This window comes from Microcebus murinus, chromosome 26 (genome assembly GCF_040939455.1).
Source record: "Microcebus murinus isolate Inina chromosome 26, M.murinus_Inina_mat1.0, whole genome shotgun sequence".
Taxonomy (NCBI): domain Eukaryota; kingdom Metazoa; phylum Chordata; class Mammalia; order Primates; family Cheirogaleidae; genus Microcebus; species Microcebus murinus.
Genome location: NC_134129.1, coordinates 17,318,949 through 17,340,133, shown reverse-complemented (window position 1 = coordinate 17,340,133; position 21,185 = coordinate 17,318,949). Strand labels below are relative to the sequence as shown.

Sequence of the window (21,185 nt, the reverse complement as noted above, 5' to 3'; positions counted from 1 at the left end):
GTTGCTGTGAGCTAGGCTGACGCCACGGCACTCACTCTAGCCTGGACAACAAAGCGAGACTCTGTCTCAAAAAAAAAAAAAAAAAAAAAAAAAAAAAACATCACTGTGTACTTCATGAATATGTACAATCACTATTTGCCAATTAAAAATAGTAATTTTTTAAAAATTTTAAATGCATATAGAAATTTATACTAAGAGGCAATCACCCTTGGCGGGGCCCAGTGGCTCATACCTGTAATCCCAGCACTCTGGGAGGCCAAGGCAGGAGGATCACTCAAGGTCAGGAGTTTGAAACCAGCCTGAGCAAGAGCGAGACCCCCGTCTCTACTATAAATAGAAAGAAATTAATTGGCCAACTAATATATATAGAAAAAATTATCTGGGCATGGTGGCTTATGCCTGTAGTCCCAGCTACTCGGGAGGCTGAGGCAGGAGGATCGCTTGAGCCCAGGAGTTGGAGGTTGCTGTGAGCTAGGCTGATGCCACAGCACTCTAACCCGGGCAACAGAGTGAGACTCTGTCTCAAAATGAAAAAAAAAAAAAAAAAAGGCAATCACCCAAAGGTATTAAGTGATATATAAATGATTTAATTATATAATTTTTAATAACAAAAAATTAAAGTCATTCTAAATCTTCCTCAATAAGGGATTAATTGAATAAATTGTTATATCCACACAAGGAAGTACATTTTAAATGAGACAGAAAGATGTCTATGATGTATTAAATGAAAACATAAGTAACAGAACTATTTGGACAATAGATTTCTTTCTTTTTTTAAATTCTACTAATGAAAATGTATATGTGCACATTAAAATAAGTGTGTATATTAAAATATGCATAGAAAACAGCTATAATATACATCAAACTTGCAGAAGGTTTACAGAAACTCTTCTGCTAAATAGTACATTAATTTATATCAGCAGCTATTTATTCCCTAAATTTAAAAATTCATACAGAACATTTTAACATTTAAAGTATTTTGATCAGAAATTTTAAAACTTGAAGAATTTTTCTATCTTTTCCCTAAAGGATTTTCCTTTCTTCTAGTATTTGCTAGTTACTATATGCAAACTGAATTTTATCCTAAAACATGTGAAATATAATCCCCTCAAACTTTACATAGCATTATATTCAACTTTGCAAGATTACACGCAACAAAAGTACTTTGATAAAAAACTATCTTCACCCAAAATATTCACTATCTTTAAAACAAAACAATGGAACATATTTTTAAACAAAATTTAAGTGGTTTCTACAGCCATAGATAAAATTCCACATGTTATTTTTTGTTTACATAGCCTATGGGTTGTAGCAATAACATCTTTTCAGTAGCACCTCATTAAAACATTTTCCAAAGATCATCAAAGCTATTAAATTTTTAATGGCTTTATCTTGATTTATAGCATAAATATTCCTCCAGCTAAACTCAAAGCAAAAATGTCATGATCAGAAAAATTTAGGCCAACTACACAGCTAACTTGTTAAACATTTTTCATATTTAAACTTTTCAAAATCAAGATTCATGCTCACTAGAATTCACACTTGTAAAAATTAATTTTACTTGCCTAAAATACTTTTTTGGAAGGATCGAAAAGAAATATGTTTTTACTTTACCTAGCCGTTGATGCTGGCATTTGTCACAATGACTTTGATAGAAACTGGTACCACCTGGCTCCCCTACCATCTTCTCTGAAGAAAGCGAATGAAGACGTCTCATCTTAAGTAATCGTGGGGAATTTTCCTGAATGTTGGCATCCAAAACCACATCTCCCGAAAACATGGGAGGAACAACTCTCTTTAAGAAATCCATTTTAAGATTCTTCTACTAGGCTCACAAGCACACAGAAAGGTTCCTTCACCAACTTCCTTGATGACAAGTGAAGGTGCACACTATTTGTGTCAAAGAGCAAAGAAACGTCATGTGAATTTAGGCGGTGCTAAACCCCAGTGGGTCAGCTGCCAGCTGTTTCCAAGCTGATTTTTAAGGACATTTACTGCTCATGCTGATAACAAACCAAACAGCTACAGACCATGAAACTGCACTTCATGTATACATAAATACACACGTGTGCATGTACAATGGGTGTTAACAGCAATATTAAGGCCATAAAATGTTCAACACTCATCTGGTTTAACATTTAGACTTTGAAAACCTGCAAGGTGGTAACGTAAATACGAATTTACTTTGGTCTCAGGCTGAAGTGTCCAACAGTAACTTGTATTCCAAAGACAATTCTTATTTTTGAAAATTCACTAATAGACCTCAGGAACATCAACTTGTGTAAAACATGAAAAGGAATCACTTAAAACTTTACGCTTGATTATGAATATTCCAATGTACTTTTAAACAAAACAAACAAACAAAAAACAACTCCTTATTACAATCAATCATGCTGATCCACAGTAGTGGTAAACACCTTAGCATAAATTATTTAAAAATAACTGATAAAATATAGAGAGCTAAAAAGGGTTGGAGAATTTAAAATATTTAAATTCAATAGATATATCGATACTAGTCATTTATTTTAAAAATAATTGAGCATTTCATTAAATATTTTAAAATAGCAAAAGTAGCTGATCCTACTGCATTAATGTAATCCAGAGGCAGGAAAAAACAGTCCAACGAAAGGACATCTACAAAAGACGTGCAGAGCTGAAATTAATAACTTCTCTCTCTTCCTTTGCCTGCCCTCTGGTGGGGGGGTGTCAAATGAGTAGAAGGAAATGAAAAAAAACCAAGAAAATAAATAGAGTAAACCCCCTAAGTAATCATATTTATAACTTTAAATTATATACAATAATTTTAAAAATCTGAATCACTTAGGGAAACATAAGCACAATCTCATTCTTCCAATACTCAACAGGAAATTATTTGACATAGAAAATGATTGAAAATCATTGAAAATTATTGAAAATCATTTGACATCTTTCAAAAGATGAAGCAAAAATGAACTATATAGATAGCAGGGGGAAAAATGGTTGTAAAAGAAAAACAAGTACATTTCTGGTTCAGAATTAATTTTGGTTTTTTTTTTTTATTATTTCAGCATATTATGGGGGTACAAATGTTTAGGTTACGTATATTGCCCATGCCCCACCCAAGTCAGAGCTTCAAGCGTGTCCATCCCCCAGATGGTGCACAATGCACTCATTAGGTGTGAATATACCCATCTCCTCCTCCCCCTCCCACCTGCCTGACACCTGATAAATGTTACTACTATATGTGCACTTAAGTGTTGATCAGTTAATACCAATTTGATGGTGAGTACATGTGGTGCTTTGAATTATTTAAGTTTTTAATCTTTATTCTTCTACCACATTACTTAAGGAGTCAGCTACTCTTTATTTCATTCATTTAAAAGATATTAATTGAAGGTCCTTTACATGTAAACATTAATATGGTATTAAGACTCAGAGAAAAATTTAAGAATTTATTCATACAAATCCTGCCTCTTGGACTCCTGTAGGAAAAAGGAAAAACACAGTGAAGTCGAGTAAAAGACTTAAATTTCTTGCGCACTAAAAGGATCAAAATTAATATCCAATCAGCCTACTACCCACAAACAGAAAGAACTGGTTAGACTCATACACCATATGCCTTAATATGCCTAAAAGGTATCTCTATACTTTCCAGGTGTTTCTTTCTTTCTTTCTATGATTTCAAGTTCTTTACATCTTATGTCTGTGGTTTTCCTCGGGTCCCTTTGCGGGTCCTTCCTTATCTAGGAAGCCCAGATACAAACACACGCTAATCAGAGAGGAAGCTACCTTCATTCTTGTTCACAACACACACGACAACCATTCCTGTCACCATTTTTCTTTTTTTTTTTTTTTTTTTAATGCCAAGCAGCATTTTGTGCTTGTAGGTCCCTGTCACTACTGACGTCGCCATTCTAAACTGCACTCCAGCTGCAGAAAGGAAGGGGTTCGGGTAAAGGGTGAAGGATTAGATGGATGTTCTAGAAGAGTCCATGAGATGTTTCTCCGATTTCCTTCATTCAACAAATATCCACCCAGCAGCTTTTCCAATGTGCTTTGCAAGATACAAAGGCATGCAAGGTGTGCCTCTCTCCCCAAGGAGCTTACTATTTAAGAAGGAAAATAAAACTCCCACGGTTACAGTCCTGTCTGTAGGGTTGACTTTTTTGAGCCTGCACAGCAATTTTCGTCTGCCCCATCTGCTCCCTACCTGCTCTCTTTATAGGTGTTGATCCCTAAAAAATCATCCTGGAAACATCAGCTTCCAAAGGACTCACCCTGAGACATGTGACAGAAGGGAAAGCATGGCATTCCAGCGACAAAACCGTACCCATTACTAGCAGAATCTACGAGGAGGAAATGCCCTCAAAGCCTTGTTTATATGTTGATATTTCTAAGCGCTTTAGTTGATTATCACAACCTTGAACTACTGGCATAATAGTTACAGGATCGAGAAATTACAATAGAATCTAGTAGCTAAAACACAGCATTTAAAAATCTTTTTAGACCTCAGTCACTATTTAGCCTTTAGAATATTTACTATAATCTTACCTTATCACTCGGGACAGTAATTTCTGAGTGGCGACTTGGATCATCTAATCCTGACTTTGTGGCTTTTGAGTAGATCTGAGAATTAAGCATTTAGCTGTTAGATCATCCACAATTCCAATCAATGGCTTCAGCTCTGGAAAAAAAATCAAAATACAACATTTACACATCACGTATGTTTATAATAAGCACATTTGTGTGTTTCTCATACCCAGCCTTGAATTGCAAACTGATGCCAAATTATTGAGAATAGTATCATGAACCCCTCATTCATTACACCCAGCTTCAGCAAGTAACTCATGGCAAATCATGTTTCATTTATATCTTCATCCACTCCTCAACCTCTACCCCACCTCTCTCGATTATTCTGAAGCAAATTCCAGACATCAGAGCATTTCTTCTGCAGATAAATCAGTATGCATTCTCTAAGACAAAGATTTACTTGTTAAACATAAGCCAAAACCATTATAATTCCACTAACATATTATTAATTTCTTTATAATATCAACGAGCCATCAGTTCTAAAATTTTCCCAACTGCCTCATAAGTCTCTTTTTAAGGGTTTGTTTTAATCCAAGTCTAAACAAAATCCATACAGCCAATAGTATCTGTGTCTCTTAAATCCCTTTTTTTTTTTTTTTTTTTTTTCTCAAGCGATCCTCCTGCCTTAGCCTCCCAAGTAGCTGGGACTACAGGCATGTGCCACCATGCCCAGCTAATTTTTTCTATATATATTTTTAGTTGGTCAATTAATTTCTTTCTATTTTTAGTAGAGATGGGGTCTCGCTCAGGCTGGTCTCAAACTCCCAACCTCGAGCAATCCACCCGCCTCGGCCTCCCAGAGTGCTAGGATTACAGGCGTGAGCCACCACGCCCGGCCTCTTAAATAAATCCCTTTTAATCTATAGTTTTCCTTCTCCCTTTCTTCTCTACGTAGTGACAAGTAATGCTTTTATTAGCCAATAACTAAATATACCAACACCTTAATTGTTCAATACATTTAACAATACATTATTTTATTTACTAAAATAAATTTAGATTTACAAAATAGTTTCTAAATCTACCAGGCCTAAAATTTATCCCATATATATGTAATGTTTGGTATGCATATTTTTCAAAGTCTAATTATAATAAAACTCTGAGAGGGTTCGTGGACCATGAAGTATGGTACCATATCTGTGATAGTTTGATGGGTCCTAAGAATAAAACCAATGACCACAGGGAGCTGGCTTTTTACCATGTATAAGAACTCACATGTAATATCCACATTCCATGTTGTATTGCCATCAGAGGTCTTGGCATTTTTCAATAGCTAAAAAAGCCAAATTTTCAATCTAGCGTTGCAACTCGAATTAACCTTATTTTCTATCATAACCAGTTTCTTACTGTTTTTTCTGTTCAATGAATTTAATCCCCAACCCGACAGAAAGGGCTAACTTTCTAAAAATATTAATTTTGCACTTAAAACTCTTAATTTCAAATTCCTTTAGCCAGGAGAGAAAAATACAATATTTCATTTACTCACAGGCAAAATCAACTGAATCATGACTAAAGCCAAATATTCAATGTAAAAAAATATAGTAAATCGGAATAAAGCACTAAGCTATTTATACTAGCTCATAATATAATTCAGACTCACTGGAATTTTTGACTGTCTAATTAAATATTTCTAAATCTATTAACAATGTGGTTTTTGCAATTCTGCCATAATTTCTTGATATCTTACTTATTGTAGGCTTCTAGAATCATCTCTCCCTGAAAGCAAACTTATGTGACCAACAGTATATCATGTCTTATGGGTACAGTAAAGCACTGGATAGTATTTAATGAGATTTAAGCTATTTTTCACATTAACTTCTGGGAAGAATCTCAAAGCCAATCACTACTGGAGCACAAAGCAGTTTTAGGAGAACTGCAACAATCCCATCCAGGAATGACCTGTGCCCTCACATCTAGGTATTACATTTTGCTTTGCTCTGAATAATCTTCTGTTCAAACACAGCAAGCTGCTAATGCCACACTTTTTATGTGTTTACTCTTCTTGTAAGCACGGTGTCATTGATTTATGACATTTTAAGACTTCCTCCTATTTGTTCAGAATTTTTTAATACCTCTTTAGTAGACACACAACTTTGCTGTTTTCAACTTTTCACTTTTTTTTTTTTTTTTTGAGACAGAGTCTTGCTTTGTTGCCCAGGCTAGAGTGAGTGCCGTGGCGTCAGCCTAGCTCACAGCAACCTCAAACTCCTGGGCTCAAGCCATCCTCCTGCCTCAGCCTCCCAAGTAGCTGGGACTACAGGCATGCGTGGCCAGCATGCCTGGCTAATTTTTTCTATATGTTAGTTGGCCAAATTAATTTCTTTCTATTTATAGTAGAGATGGGGTTTCACTCTTGCTCAGGCTAGTTTCGAACTCCTGACCTCGAGCAATCCGCCCGCCTCGGCCTCCCAGAGTGCTAGGATTACAGGCCTGCCCGGCCAACTTTTCACTTTTGATAAAATAAACATGGTCTTTTGGTTATCCTGGAAAATAGTTGGTTTATACTTCTCTGGCTTTCCTTTCTTTATAGGTTATAATTCCTTTTAGTAGGGCTGAGAGGGTTTTATTTGGGGGTGGGTGTTATCTGTTTTCTTACATGCCAAGCACTTTTTCTTCTTGTCTCCATACATAAGACTTAACATGGGATTTATTTTTATTTTCATTTCATTTGAGTGATTTGCAGCATTTTATGTTTTAGAAAAACTAATTTTTCCTACTACTTTTATAATGCTACTTTTGAAACAGTGAAGGTTATGGAGATTGGTTGACTATACATGGTCATGCCATACACCTGATTATTGCTGGTTTTTTCTTATTTAAGAAGAAAAAGGTCAAATAAACAAGGACATCAGTTGGTATTTGACAACACTGAAAACTGGAAACAGCCAAATAGCGGGAGCTTTGAAGGGCAAGACTTTTCACCTACAGCAGGAATAATAATCTAGAAGTTTCCGTGTGTAATAAATAAAGAGAACAGTGGCCCAGCTCTGATGTTTGGAAGGACCGCAGGGCAAATGAGGTCTTGCAAGGAGAGTCTTGTCTCACTGCAGTTTAGAAAGTAAAAGAGAAAGCTGAATGGGTGTTCAGATAATACATTAACCTCCTTTCCTTTTTGAATAAAACTTCTAGAATCAGGAGCAGAAATGCCATAAATTTAATTATCTTATTTTTAGGAAGACATTTGATGTGCGTGTCTCTGATATACAGTAATACAGCAAATAATAACCTCAAGCAAATAAAGCAAAAATTAAGAGTAAATGAATCTCGGTGATGTTCATTATAGTATTTGATACTTGTCTGTATGCTTTGAATACTCAATCATTTGAAGAAGAGAACAGCGAAGTTATGGTCTGGTACAAAGTACAACATAAAGAACAACTTAATTATGAAGTAACAAAACAAAATCTGCTTCATAAAGGATTGGAGTCCCTGCTTGCTCACTGAGTTTTCAGGCAAAGGTGTTTAGGAATGCTAGCATTTCTCTGGAGTGTTATAGAAAGGGTTATCCCACTGGGTAAAAAGATTAGGGTAAATTATTTCAAAGATCCCAACTCAAACCTGTACATCTGACTTCAAAATGTATTTTATATTATACTTGAACACTAGAGTGTGGTGACCTGGAATTCACATTTCAACTAAAGAAAGAAACTGTACTGCAAAAAACATGAGATCTATGAGAACCAACTCCTGCCCTTCTATTAAAATTATTCTGGGAATCTTACAAGGCCTCTTAAAACAATGCAAAACCCAGAATGATGTGAATGTTTGTCTGATAGCCTTTTAGAGTGAGGATGCAAGAGTTTTCAAATAAATCTAAAATGATTATAGCTCCTATCTCTGACGCCATAAATATCACAATATAGATACAGAAAACATAAACATGCAGAAAAAATTTTAATCTGCTAAAGACTGTGTAAAACCTGAAAAGTCTACACTCAAATAATCAAATGCAGACAGCAAGCAATTATTCCAATATCTCTTACGTGTGGTAAAAAGCATAAAAAATTTCTGGTCATCCCTTTAATTACCAAAGAAAATTCATGATTCATAAAATTAACAGTGGTTCTGCCACATTTCAATTTTTAAGTAATCTGTTTTTTCCCTTACTCTAGAAATACTATAATTTTTACAGTTTTTCAAAATGGCCTTGCATTTGAACCTTCTCTCATTTTTTTTAACATTTTCCCAAATTTCAATTTTAAAGAGAACGAAAACATATCATGCTGACTAGTGGAATCACAGATCACATTACACAGCGTGCTGAAAATGCTGTGTAATGATACAGAGGTAGAATAATTGGGCTTCACTGCAAAAATCTAAATCTCTTGTTGATGAAGCAATGTTCTCTGCAGGTAAATTTGTCAACAAATTTTGTTGATTTTACATTTTTAGCCAGAATCGCTGTTATTGTCATACTACTTGATCTAATGAAAAAAAAATCAGCAAATTTTCCATTCACAATTTTAAAGGGAAGTTTTCTATAAAGGTTTCATTCATTGAATCAAATGAAAACAGCATCACAATGAAACAACATTTTCTTACATACTGGTGAATAAATATGTATTTTTAGAATACATTTCCTATTATATTTTCATGTTGGCAGAGGGAAAATGATATTCAACCACAAATTTATCTTACAAATACCTTCCATTCTACCTACTCATCTATACTTTAACGCAAAAGAAAATTTTTGGACAAATGTAGTAGTCGTCTGGAATGTACTTCTAGCCCATAAATCTGGAATGGACTTTTACCTCTAACTTCTAAGACCCTCTACCAGATCCTTTTGTAGTTGACAGGTGTGATGACTGTGTTTTTATGCTTACATATAAGATGAGCCTCCCTCAAACCTTGTTATGGGCTAGGAACATCAGCCATGTAATATGAACGTAGCAAAAAAATTTAATTTAAGGAATCCATTACTGCAACTATACCGCACCTAGGTTTACAGAAATCATACATTCCACAAGTATTTATTAAGCAGAACTATCTGCCAAGAACTGAGGACAACTGAGTGAATAATACGTAAGTCCCTTGCCTCTTGGGACTTACTAACAGTCTTAAGCTTTTTGGAGGCATTCCTTTGCAAATCTGAAAAAAAGTAGAGACCTCTCCTTCCAAAATGCACACTTACCTAATTTTGCAGAGTTACGAGCCTTCCCGGTCCAACCACTGATTATGGAGTAAGAGCCTCTGATAAAAATCTTCCTCATACTTATTTTCCATTTCTACCATTCATAGTAGTTTCACAATTTTACTATTCATAGTAAAAAGTAGTACTTCTTTTTTTCCATTAAAGTACTTACATCCTTCAAATTTCAATAGAACATTTTCTATTGATTCCATTTGTACTGTTCATGAATTCCTAGACTGTCCGATGACCTTTACCAATCTTGGTCTTTCCAGAATAACTGATCCTAAAGTTTTCAGTAGCTTCATATGAAGACTTTCTCTTTCTGATTTGATTAATTATTCTCAGGATGGCCTTACATTAAAATGTCCTTCCCTTTACTCAAACCTGTAGGTAAAGTCCTTGCAAAAGTCTCCTACAGAGACTCTAAAGAAGGTATGTTCAAGAGAAACATATAATAAAACCTTAACCATTTAACAGAAATTGTCAATTAGCCAAAATTTTCTTCCTTGTCATAGAAAGGGAACATGTCAATCCTTAGAAAAAACTATCTTTTTATACAACTATTATATACCCATAATAATTAAATTTTTTAAAATTTTAATTGTCTTTTTATTTAAACATGCAACATCTAAAACACTTTTTAGGGTTATGGCAGTCTCTAATGTGTTATACCTTTTAAATGTATAGTTCTAGAAATTATGCAATGGGAATTGTTCTAATTACAATCCTAAGGTCCTATTAAAATCAAACAAAATTCATGTAAATTTGATAGATATAGTTTATATGTTTTTATAAAACAATCTGCAATAAAAAAGTTTCCAAGCTAATCCAAATTTTAAGTTAGAGAGAAAAATGAGTAAGTAGCTGCCCAAGATCACAAAGCAAGTAAATGGCCACAATTTAATCTCCAGAGTTTGTTTTTCTATTTTTCCCTGCATTGACAGTCTCCAGCAAGCTTAGAGAGGCCTGACTTCTATAAGAGACACTATGAAAGCACAAATTCCCACGGACAATTTAGATGACCTATTTCTCCCAAATTTATAGCCCCAAAACACTTTTCTAAATTTAAGGAGGATCATTTGTCACCTGCAATCTCATAACTTGTATCACAAAAGCCTTTAAAATATTTATGATCTTTGACCCGATAACTCTACTTCAAAGAGCTTATTCTAGAAAAATAATCAGAAATGCACATATAGATTTATTTGCAAAGATGTTCACTGTACTATTATTCCTCTGAGCAGAATATTACAATAGGAGCAAAGAAAAAGAACAATTGAAAAAAAAATCATGGTAAATTCATAAGACGAAATGTTACCAATTTTAAAACAAGATATTGACTATTATGCCATAATATTCACCATATCATTTTAAGTAAGAAGTGGAAAAACAGGCCAGGCACAGTGGCTCCACGCCTGTAATTCTAGCATTCTGGGAGGCCCAGGCAGGCAGATTGCTCAAGGTCAGGAGTTCAAAACCAGCCTGAGCAAGAGTAAGACCCCATGTCTCTACTAAAAATAGAAAGAAATTAATTGGCCACCTAAAAATATATAGAAAAAATTAGCTGGGCATGATGGCACATGCATGTAGTGTCAGCTACTCGGGAGGCTGAGGCAGGAGGATTGCTTGAGCCCAGGAGTTTGAGGTTGCTGTGAGCTAGGCTGATGCCACGGCACTCTAGCCCAGGCAACAGAGTGAGACTCTGTCCCCCCCACAAAAAAAAGTGGAAAAACAATATTTATAGTATTTTCCCAAATACTGGAGATAAAATTACATTTAGAAGCAAAGATTAAACCTCAAAGGAAACATTTGAATTGTCCAAGTATTCAATCTCTCTATGCCTTTGTTTCCTCATCTATCCAATAAGGATAATAAAATCTTTTAGGACTATTTTGAGAATTAAGTGTGAAAGATAAAAAGATACTGCTTGACACATAGTAAGTACTAAGTAAGTGTTATTATTTATTAACTTATATCACATGCTAACAGCCAACAAAATTTGCAACAATTTCCCCAAAAAGTAATGAAGTGATAAAAATTACTCATAATTCTAACACCTACGGATAGCCACTATTAGTCATGATTAACAGTCATTAATATCAAGTTTAGAAATTAGTATCAAAGTTAATTTCTTTCAAGTCTCTTAATGCATATTAAACATTTTATATAACTGAAAGCATATTACATAATATCTAGTGGTTGTGAAACATTATTTCATAAATATAGTATCTTCATTTAATCATTCCACTAAGACTATCTTGATTGGCAGTCTTAAAACACAGTTCTGACTTTTTTCTCTTAAGAAAGAATCTTGAAACAGAACTGCTTTCTCAAAAGGCATGAAATACACTTGGCTTTACTCTCCTACTGACCTGTATAAAACAGAGACACAAGGCCGGGTGCTGTGGCTCACGCCTGTAATCCTAGCTCTTGGGAGGCCGAGGCGGGCGGATTGCTCAAGGTCAGGAGTTCAAAACCAGCCTGAGCAAGAGCGAGACCCCGTCTCTACTATAAATAGAAAGAAATTAATTGGCCAACTGATATATATATAAAAAATTAGCCGGGCATGGTGGCGCATGCCTGTAGTCCCAGCTACTCGGGAGGCTGAGGCAGGAGGATCGCTTGAGCCCAGGAGTTGGAGGTTGCTGTGAGCTAGGCTGACGCCACGGCACTCACTCTAGCCTGGACAACAGAGTGAGACTCTGTCTCAAAAAAAAAAAACAAAAAACAGAGACACAAAAGTGCCAATTTTTCCCTTTTCTCTGTAGGTACTTTAAAAGCTCTTAATTGGCCTTTTCTTTTTTCTATTGCTTTTTGGTACAACTGCTTGTCAGCTATTTTTTTTTTTTTGCCCCATTTATTTCACTTAAAGGATCTTGCTTTTGTTTTATATCACTCTAGTATCTCATACGCAGTTTTAGGGTTCATAATTCAGTACATTCTTGAAAAAGGTTAAGGCTCTACTTTACCTGTCTGAAACTGGGAGTCCTTGAGTTTTAGAAATACACACTGAAATATTTACAGATGAAATGCTGTGACACAGAAAATGCACCAGAATAATCAGGGCCTGCACAAGGGGAGTGGGTATGGGAGTAACGACGACTTGATAAAGGTTTCAGCTGAGGAATGGGCACGTGAACATTTATTCTAGTGTTCTCCCTGTTTAAGTATTTTTTAAGCGATTTTGGTGGGAGGAAGTTATCTTCAAGATGTATCTTTAAAGGCAATTATAATTATGAAAATGGCATAAAACAATTATGGTTTAGTTTCTACCATAGATCCCACAGGACAATAATTGAGTGATTAGAAAAATTTAGCGATAAGAAAAATAGCGAGATCAAAAACATTTAAGCCCAATTCAAAAGTGAAGTAAACAACTGCAGTATTTAGAATCCCTCAGTTACGCTTGCCAATAATTCCCACAGATGAAAACATGCTAGAATGCATTTTTCCAAACCATGACTTCAGCATACCATGCTGATTCTCCAAAACAATATTAGTATTTATATTGTGCGTTACAAGAACACAATTATTCCTCTGTCTGTGCCCACATGAATATTTGATAAGTGGTTTTATTATGCACTAGTATTAAATAATTCAAATTCTCTTGGTGCCTAAATCACATCTTGGTACCAAGTTAGGCACATCGTAAACAATACTTACAGATTAACAGTTAGGGCCACCAATGTGTTTTATTTGTACCCAGAGACATCGAGCAAAGCCAGCATAATGAAAAAAACGACCTCACCACACATGTTTTTATTAAGATGTATTGTGGGCAAATATCACCTGATTTCTGTGCAGAAAACACATTACCTTGGAGTCAGGTTGTGATCGCAAAGATGCACAGCAAAAAGAGCAAGTAGCATATCTGGGGACGAAGGGATCAAAGGCTGCTCCCCGGGTTTAAGGCAAGGGGGGGGAGTGGACAGATTAGAGATATGTTTTCCAGAATCTTTTCACCACTCTAATAAAACTACATTTAAAAAAATTTATGGCCGGGCGCGGTGGCTCACGCCTGTGATCCTAGCACTCTGGGAGGCCGAGGCGGGAGGATTGCTCAAGGTCAGGAGTTCAAAACCAGCCTGAGCAAGAGCGAGACCCCCCTCCCCCGTCTCTACCAAAAATAGAAAGAAATTAATTGGCCAACTAAAAATATATAGAAAAAATTAGCCAGGCATGGTGGTGCATGCCTGTAGTCCCAGCTACTTGGGAGGCTGAGGCAAGAGGATCGCTTGAGCCCAGGAGTCTGAGGTTACTGTGAGCTAGGCTGATGTCATGACACTCACTCTAGCCTGGGCAACAGAGCAAGACTCTGTCTCAAAAAAAAAAAAATTATTATGATCTAATTGAAGGAGTAAAAAGGAGTCTACATAAAAGACTTCCAATTTTAAATCACAATAATCCTTCTATAATAAATACAATAAGGTCAATCCCTGCATTTTTTTATGTACTATAAAATGCCATGATACAAAAGACATTTCTCACAACTTGAAAATTATAACTCTCTCTTTTCATAAGCTCTACCTAAAATTCCTATTATTTTGAGGTTTTGCATTAAATTATTTGGAAAAATCTAGAATTTTACCAAAACTAATATAACTTCTGATTTGTAAACAAGGAAAATGTTTACTAACATGTTTGCAACTTCAAAATATAATGTATTTCAGGCCAGGTGCAGTAACTCATGCCCGTAATCCCAGCACTTTGGGAGGCCAAGGCAGGAGGATCACTTGAGGCCAAGAGTTCAAGGCCAGCCTGGGCAATAATAGCAAGACTCCTCCTATCTCTACAATAAAATAAAATAATATGATGTATTTTAACAGGGGCCAATTTTAAATGTCCAGCTCTCCTTTGCATTTCTCACCTTTCCTTGGATTTCTAAATGTTAATTGCATACTCACAGGACAATAATTGAGTGATTAGAAAAATTTAGCGATAAGAAAAATAGCGAGTGAAAATGAAGCATGCTTTTTCAAGCTTCACTAATGACACAAAGAAATAAATGAAATAGAGAATGTGCATTGGCAGAGAAAAAAATAAGAACGGGAATGATGAGGATGGTACAGAATGGAAAGAGCGTCTCTAGAGACTTTTCATTAAATACAACTGTTAGAAATAAAGTTAGAACTGATGGAACTAAACTGTTAGAACTGTTAGAAATAAAGTTGAAAGACATCATCAAACCAGCTGGTGCTGAGGAGTTTCCACAAGACACGCAGAGACCTGCGTTTAGCATTCGCTGAGGTCACCCTGAGCTGCTGGGACCCGTGCTAAGTGGCACCCACACACAGACACAACTGCCACCATCCAGGAATTCGCAGACAAGCTGGGGGTGAGGCGTGCGACAGTGTGTTTCAGGGGCTCTGAGAGAAGACATCTAAACATGCTCAAGCCTCAGTTAGGTACGAAGGAGACAGTGGTCAATGTGAGTGGCAGAGGGACCAGGGAGAGGTGTGACAGCCCGGATACCATCTACCGACGGGAGCGACAATCTGTAACTGCACAAATGGCTTCTCGCCTCTCTTTGAGGAGCCGGCTGGTAGCAGGTATTTTTTTAAAAGCCACTTAAGTAACACATTCAGGCTTACTAAACAAGACGACTTGGCCGTCAGCCTCCACGCCACAACTCGCAAAGCTGGGCTAAGTCCCAGAGGTGTTGCCTCTTCCCCACGTTTATGAAGCACAATGCTGTGTTGGATAAGATTCGTGTTGACTGAGAAGTCCCTCTCTAGAAATCTCTGAAGGATGATAAGCAATTTATTCAGATCAACCTCCTCTGCATAGAAAACAACACACTGCAAAGTTAGTAGCAAAACAACATTCCAGATCAGTTTGGTCACTATGGATGACCATATAGAACATGCCAGAACGCATAACCCCCCACATTCCAGCGGGTATCCAGTAACTCAGAAAACACTCCCATACAAAGTCGACAAGCCCCACCCCCCACACCACCCCACAAATAGGCTTTATTCTTCAACATGGTGAAGTCAGTCTAAACAAATAACAAATATGGGGGGGTGGCATTCGGAATTGGTTCACTGCACCCTAAGAAATGGCACCCTAGAAATCCAAATCAATTAAGTACCCAATAACAGCGATAACCACCACTAAGCACTGAGGGCCTACTATGGGTGACTAGCTAGGTTAGGTGTTATACATGCATCATTCCATTTTAACCCAAACGCACCCATAATTTCTAGAAGCGTTCAACTTTTTACAAATGTGGAATATGACGCAACTAGTTTTTGAGACATCACAGTAGGACTAACAAATCAGAGATGCTTCTTCGAAGACTGAATTCCATCCTCTTTTGTTAGTTTCTTACTGCTAAAGTCCAATGAACGAACAACTTCAGAAAGGAAAAGTGACAGTCTCCTAGTTTGGCCAAAAATATTCTTAAAATAATCTCTAACCTAAAATATATGCTTCCGGAAGATACATGCCAACAAGTTTAAAGTCAGTGATCACTCGATCAGCTGCAAAATTCTGGGTCAACAATTTCTACATTACAGGGAAAAACCCGACAGAGTGCACAAGGGATCAACTGTCATATCTGTGGTTCAAAATGAAAATTCCCTCCACTCCCCCCTTAAGTCATCTTTTTTCTTCTCCTGGGTCTTTACATGCCTCTTTTCTTTTTCCTGCTCTATTTTGAGAGAAGATTTGGCCCCTGGCTCAGCTGAGTGAAGTTAAAGTTCATCTGAATAGTTATCTTTTCAATGTTGTCTCTGGATCTACTTCCAAATCTAGGCCACGCCACTCCTCTGGTTAAGAATTTTTATATGTTTAAATTACACGTCCTCAAATTACGGCCCGTGGGCCACCTAGCACGTTTATCCGGGTGTTTTTGCCACCGCTGCCTGTCCTGCTTAGCAGCCGACTCGTCCCGGGCCCACAGTGCGCGCTCTCCAATGGTCTGAGGGACGGTGACCTGGCCCCCCTTGTTTAAAAAGTTTGAGGACCCCTGGTTTCAATCATGAAGGCTAGATGTAAACCTTAACTGGAAGATTCATGAGAGTAGAACAAAAGGCAAAAAAAAAAAAAATATTTTTTTGCTTCTAGAAACCTAACACTAGGTGCAGTAAGATAAATGAACAGAGCCCAGCTACATATCAAACACCACACTGGGCGGGGACGCACACAAATGATTGATAAAATACAGTCTGCGACCCGGAGGAATTTGTAGTGTGCTGTGACTCATTCGGCTACAGGACCGTCCCTCCTACACTGTCCTGGGAGAGTGTGCAGAAAGTTCCGGCGTGGTACCAATGCAGTCATTACAAAAAAAAAAATTTATTTTAATATATCAGGCTTCTGAATCAATGCCATGACTATATTTGGAGCTGCAATACTCATGGTAGGACTTAAAATGAGGGGCAAAATGAGGCCGGGCACAGTGGCTCACGCCTGTAATCCTAGCACTCTGGGAGGCCGAGGCGGGCGGATTGCTCAAGGTCAGGAGTTCGAAACCAGCCTGAGCAACAGCAAGACCCCGTCTCTACTATGAAATAGAAAGAAATTGGCCAAATAATATATATAGAAAAAATTAGCCGGGCATGGTGGCGCATGCCTGTAGTCCCAGCTACTCGGGAGGCTGAGGCAGGAGGATCGCTTGAGCCCAGGAGATTGAGGTTGCTGTGAGCTAGGCTGATGCCACAGCACTCACTCTAGCCTGGGCAACAAAGCGAGACTCTGTCTCAAAAAAAAAAAAAATGAGGGGCAAAATGAGACGTGGAGAGGGCAAAGTGAGAAACTGAGTCATTTCTCCTATCTCATCAGGTTTTTTTCACCATCATGAATAGTTACATAAATCCTATGTGAAATGTAATATCTCACTTATGACAATTGTATCTGTTAAGCCTTTCATAAACCTGTCAAGCCAGGAGCTACCTGGCTTTTATAAGATTCTCAGTTTTAAAAATAAAAACTTTCAGCACTCCAAACTAAATACATTATGATTGAAGATCACCAGACCAAGATAATTCATGTGATTCTTACTATAAGCACCTGCCTTAGTTAATGCTTCAAAGTAATTTTTTTAAACTTAAAATCATATTCCAGAAACTAAGACTCAATGTCCTAATTTAATCTTAAGCAAACTCAATTAAAATTTCCATTAAGACATTTTTATCTTAAAATAATACAACCAAAACATGTTTCATTAGTTAATATTATTGAAACACCAAAAATACACAATATACTTTAAGAAATTTACTTTTGGGCCGGGTGCTGTGGCTCACGCCTGTAATCCTAGCTCTTGGGAGGCCGAGGCGGGCGGATTGCTCAAGGTCAGGAGTTCAAAACCAGCCTGAGCAAGAGCGAGACCCCGTCTCTACTATAAATAGAAAGAAATTAATTGGCCAACTGATATATATATATATATATAAAAATTAGCCGGGCATGGTGGCGCATGCCTGTAGTCCCAGCTACTCGGGAGGCTGAGGCAGAAGGATCACTCAAGCCCAGGAGTTTGAGGTTGCTGTGAGCTAGGCTGATGCCACGGCACTCACTCTAGCCTGGACAACAAAGTGAGACTCTGTCTCAAAAAAAAAAAAAAAAAAAAAAAAAAAAAAGAAATTTACTTTTGAAATAGGTTTAAAAGGTTTAGTCTCTACTATATTTCAGATGACAAAAATAAATTCCATTCAGTATGGAACCAAAATTATTATAATCACCCAACCCTTTTATTTTCTGCACGGTAGCTCACACCTGTAATCCTAGCACTCTGGGAGGCCAAGGCAGGAGGATTGCCTGACGTCAGGAGTTCAAGACCAGCCTTAGCTACAGTGAGACCCCCATCTCTACAAAAAATAGAAAAATTAGCCGGGCATGGTGGCACATGCCTGTATTCCCAGCTACTCAGGAGGCTGAAGCAGGAGAATCACTTGATCTCAGGAGTTTGAGGTTGCTGTGAGCTATGATGATACCACTGCACTCTAGCTGGGGCAATAGAGCAAGACTCTGTGTCTCAAAAACAAAAATATGTATTACAAGACAAAAACGGTCAGCAGGGCGCGGTGGCTCATGCCTGTAATACTAGCACTCTGGGAGGCCGAGGCCGGTGGATCGCCCAAGGTCAGGAGTTTGAGACCAGCCTGAGCAAGAGCGAGACCCTGTCTCAACTAAAAATAGACAGAAATTAATTGGCCAACTAAAAATATATAGAAAAAATTAGCCGGGCACGGTGGCGCATGCCTGCAGTCCCGGCTACTTGGGAGGCTGAGGCAGGAGGATCGCTCTAGCCCAGGAGTCTGAGGTTGCTGTGAGCTAGACTGATGCCACAGCACTTTAGCCCGGGCAGCAGAGTGAGACTCTGTCTCAAAAATAAATAAATAAATAAATTTTTTTAAAGAAGGACTTCAGATCCAGGTGGGATCTCACTCTTCCACAGAGAGGGAGCCGCTGTGAATTCTGAGAAAGGAGGTGACACAAACAAACTGTTGGTTTCCCAAAGTTACCTTCTGAAGCAGAACGGACCGGGAACAAGAACTAAAAATAGAGTGGGACCAATTTTTAAAAATCTATGCCAGCAGTCAAGAGACACCCTTCTGAAGTAAGGCCGGCAGGGGGTAGGAGAATATGGAGCAAAGGAACAAAGCTTTGAAGTAGACCCAAAAGCATCTGCCACTGAACAAAGCCACCACCGCCTTCCACAAGGGCCAGCGGTCTGCTAACCAGCCGCCGGGCAGCGCCAACCTGCTCTTTCCATTTCCTAGAAGGTCAGCTTCTTTCCTGCCTTGGGATCGGTCCACAGACTGTTTTCCATGTGTGGAAACTGGCACCCTGATTTTGTCACCAGGCTAATCCTAACCATCCTTCAGATCTTAGTTTAATAAGCACCGTCTTCTCAGAGAGGTGACTCATAACCTCTCCAATCTAATAACATGTCGCAATCCTTAAATGCTCTCTTGGAAAACCTAAGCAGACATTTACACGTGTGTGTGTGTGTGTGTGTGTGTGTGTGTGTGTGTGTGTGTGTGTGTGTTTAATATCCACTCCCCCATTATGGGATTATGGCTATCGGTTACCCATACACACAGTGCTTTTGACAAAACATTGTTAGGGGAATATGCGCTAAATCCAAAAAAGAATAGCAAATCCTATTCCTGAGTATATATCCAACAGAAAAAGGTGCATAGATCTACCAAAAGACAAGTACAAGAGCACACAATAGCCCACAAACTAGAGGCAACTCCAATATTCATCAACTGGAAAATGGATAAATACCAATACAGTGTTCCATTGTGTGGTATACACAATGGAATACTACACAACAATGAAAAAGAAACCTACTGTTTCATAGAACATGGGTAAATCTAACAGACATAATATTAAGCAAAAACAACAAAAAGAAAGGCAGACACAAAACTTTTGTTTGGTGGTGCTGCTATTCCAAGATTGTCGTTGTCATGTGTACAATAGGGATACTATAAACAAAAACTTATTTAATGTTCTAATTATACTATTCCTGGTGTCGTTAAGAACCAGGATTCTGGCCAGGCATGTTGGCTCATGGCTGTAACCCTAGCACTCTGGGAGGCCGAGGCAGGAGGATCGCTCAAGGTCAGGAGTTTGAGACCAGCCTGAGCAAGAGAAAGACCCCATCTCTACTAAAAACAGAAATAAATTAATTGGCCAACTAAAAATATCTAGAAAAAATTAGCCGGGCATGGTGACGTATGCCTGTAGTCCCAGCTACTCGGGAGGCTGAGGCAGGAGGATCGCTTGAGCCCAGGAGCTTGAGGTTGCTGTGAGCTAGGCTGACGCCACGGCACTCTAGCCCGGGCAACAGAGTGAGACTCTGCCTCAAAAAAAAAAAAAAAAAAAAAAAAGAACCAGGATTCTTAGCTGAGAGAAAGATATGGGTGTCACAAAAGATTAAGTAAAAGTCCCATAGTGCTGAAACTGAATTGTAAGTATCAGCATGAACTCAGGAGGTACTCCATGTTTCAACAAGAATTTTTCTCTAGGCCTGACTACTGAAAAAGACCTAGAAACAATGACAGATCCATTGGCAACAAGAACCCCTGGAGCCCAGACTGTATGTGGTCTTGAAATTCCATTCCCCAGAAAAGGAATCAAGCCTCCTTGGAGAAACTGCTGATACGGGGTGTAGGGAGGAAATGGACAGAACAAGCCTGGAACTCCTCCTCCTACCAGGTTACCAAGAAGTTATCAAACAAGCTGTTCTACTAGGCAATAAATAAATACATGGGCAGTTTCTCTTTATACAATGGCCAGCTAATAAAAAGAAATAAAAAATATCACAACTTTGCAACTCCTAATGACCCCCAGCAGGGGGTCCACCACTCATTTATACAAAGTTTTTCTGAACATGCCAGTTCATTTAAGTGTGTCTGTGGCCACTTTTCCTTTTGCATTGGCAGACTTCCTAGGGAACTAATGCTGATTTATTAACTGGTTTCAGCTGCCGGCCAAAGAATCACACCCGTCTCCCAAACGTGTTTCAGAAGCATCT

The 21,185-nt window shown here is 37.9% G+C and overlaps 1 protein-coding gene and 1 non-coding gene across 8 annotated transcripts in view; one reads left to right on the top strand and one right to left on the bottom strand.

Moving 5' to 3' along the window:
* FRYL (FRY like transcription coactivator) overlaps positions 1-21,185 on the bottom strand; it is a 234,853-nt gene that overhangs the window by 174,336 nt on the left and 39,332 nt on the right. For all 7 annotated transcript variants that reach the window (XR_012915093.1, XM_075997948.1, XM_075997951.1 and 4 more), the window contains exon 3: positions 4,531-4,663. The gene's annotated coding sequence lies outside the window, so the exon portion shown is untranslated. The remainder of the gene's footprint in view (positions 1-4,530; positions 4,664-21,185) is intronic.
* Positions 9,347-9,450, top strand: LOC142864774 (small nucleolar RNA U13). The gene has a single exon (XR_012915115.1). It is a non-coding gene; the product is annotated as a small nucleolar RNA U13 (small nucleolar RNA).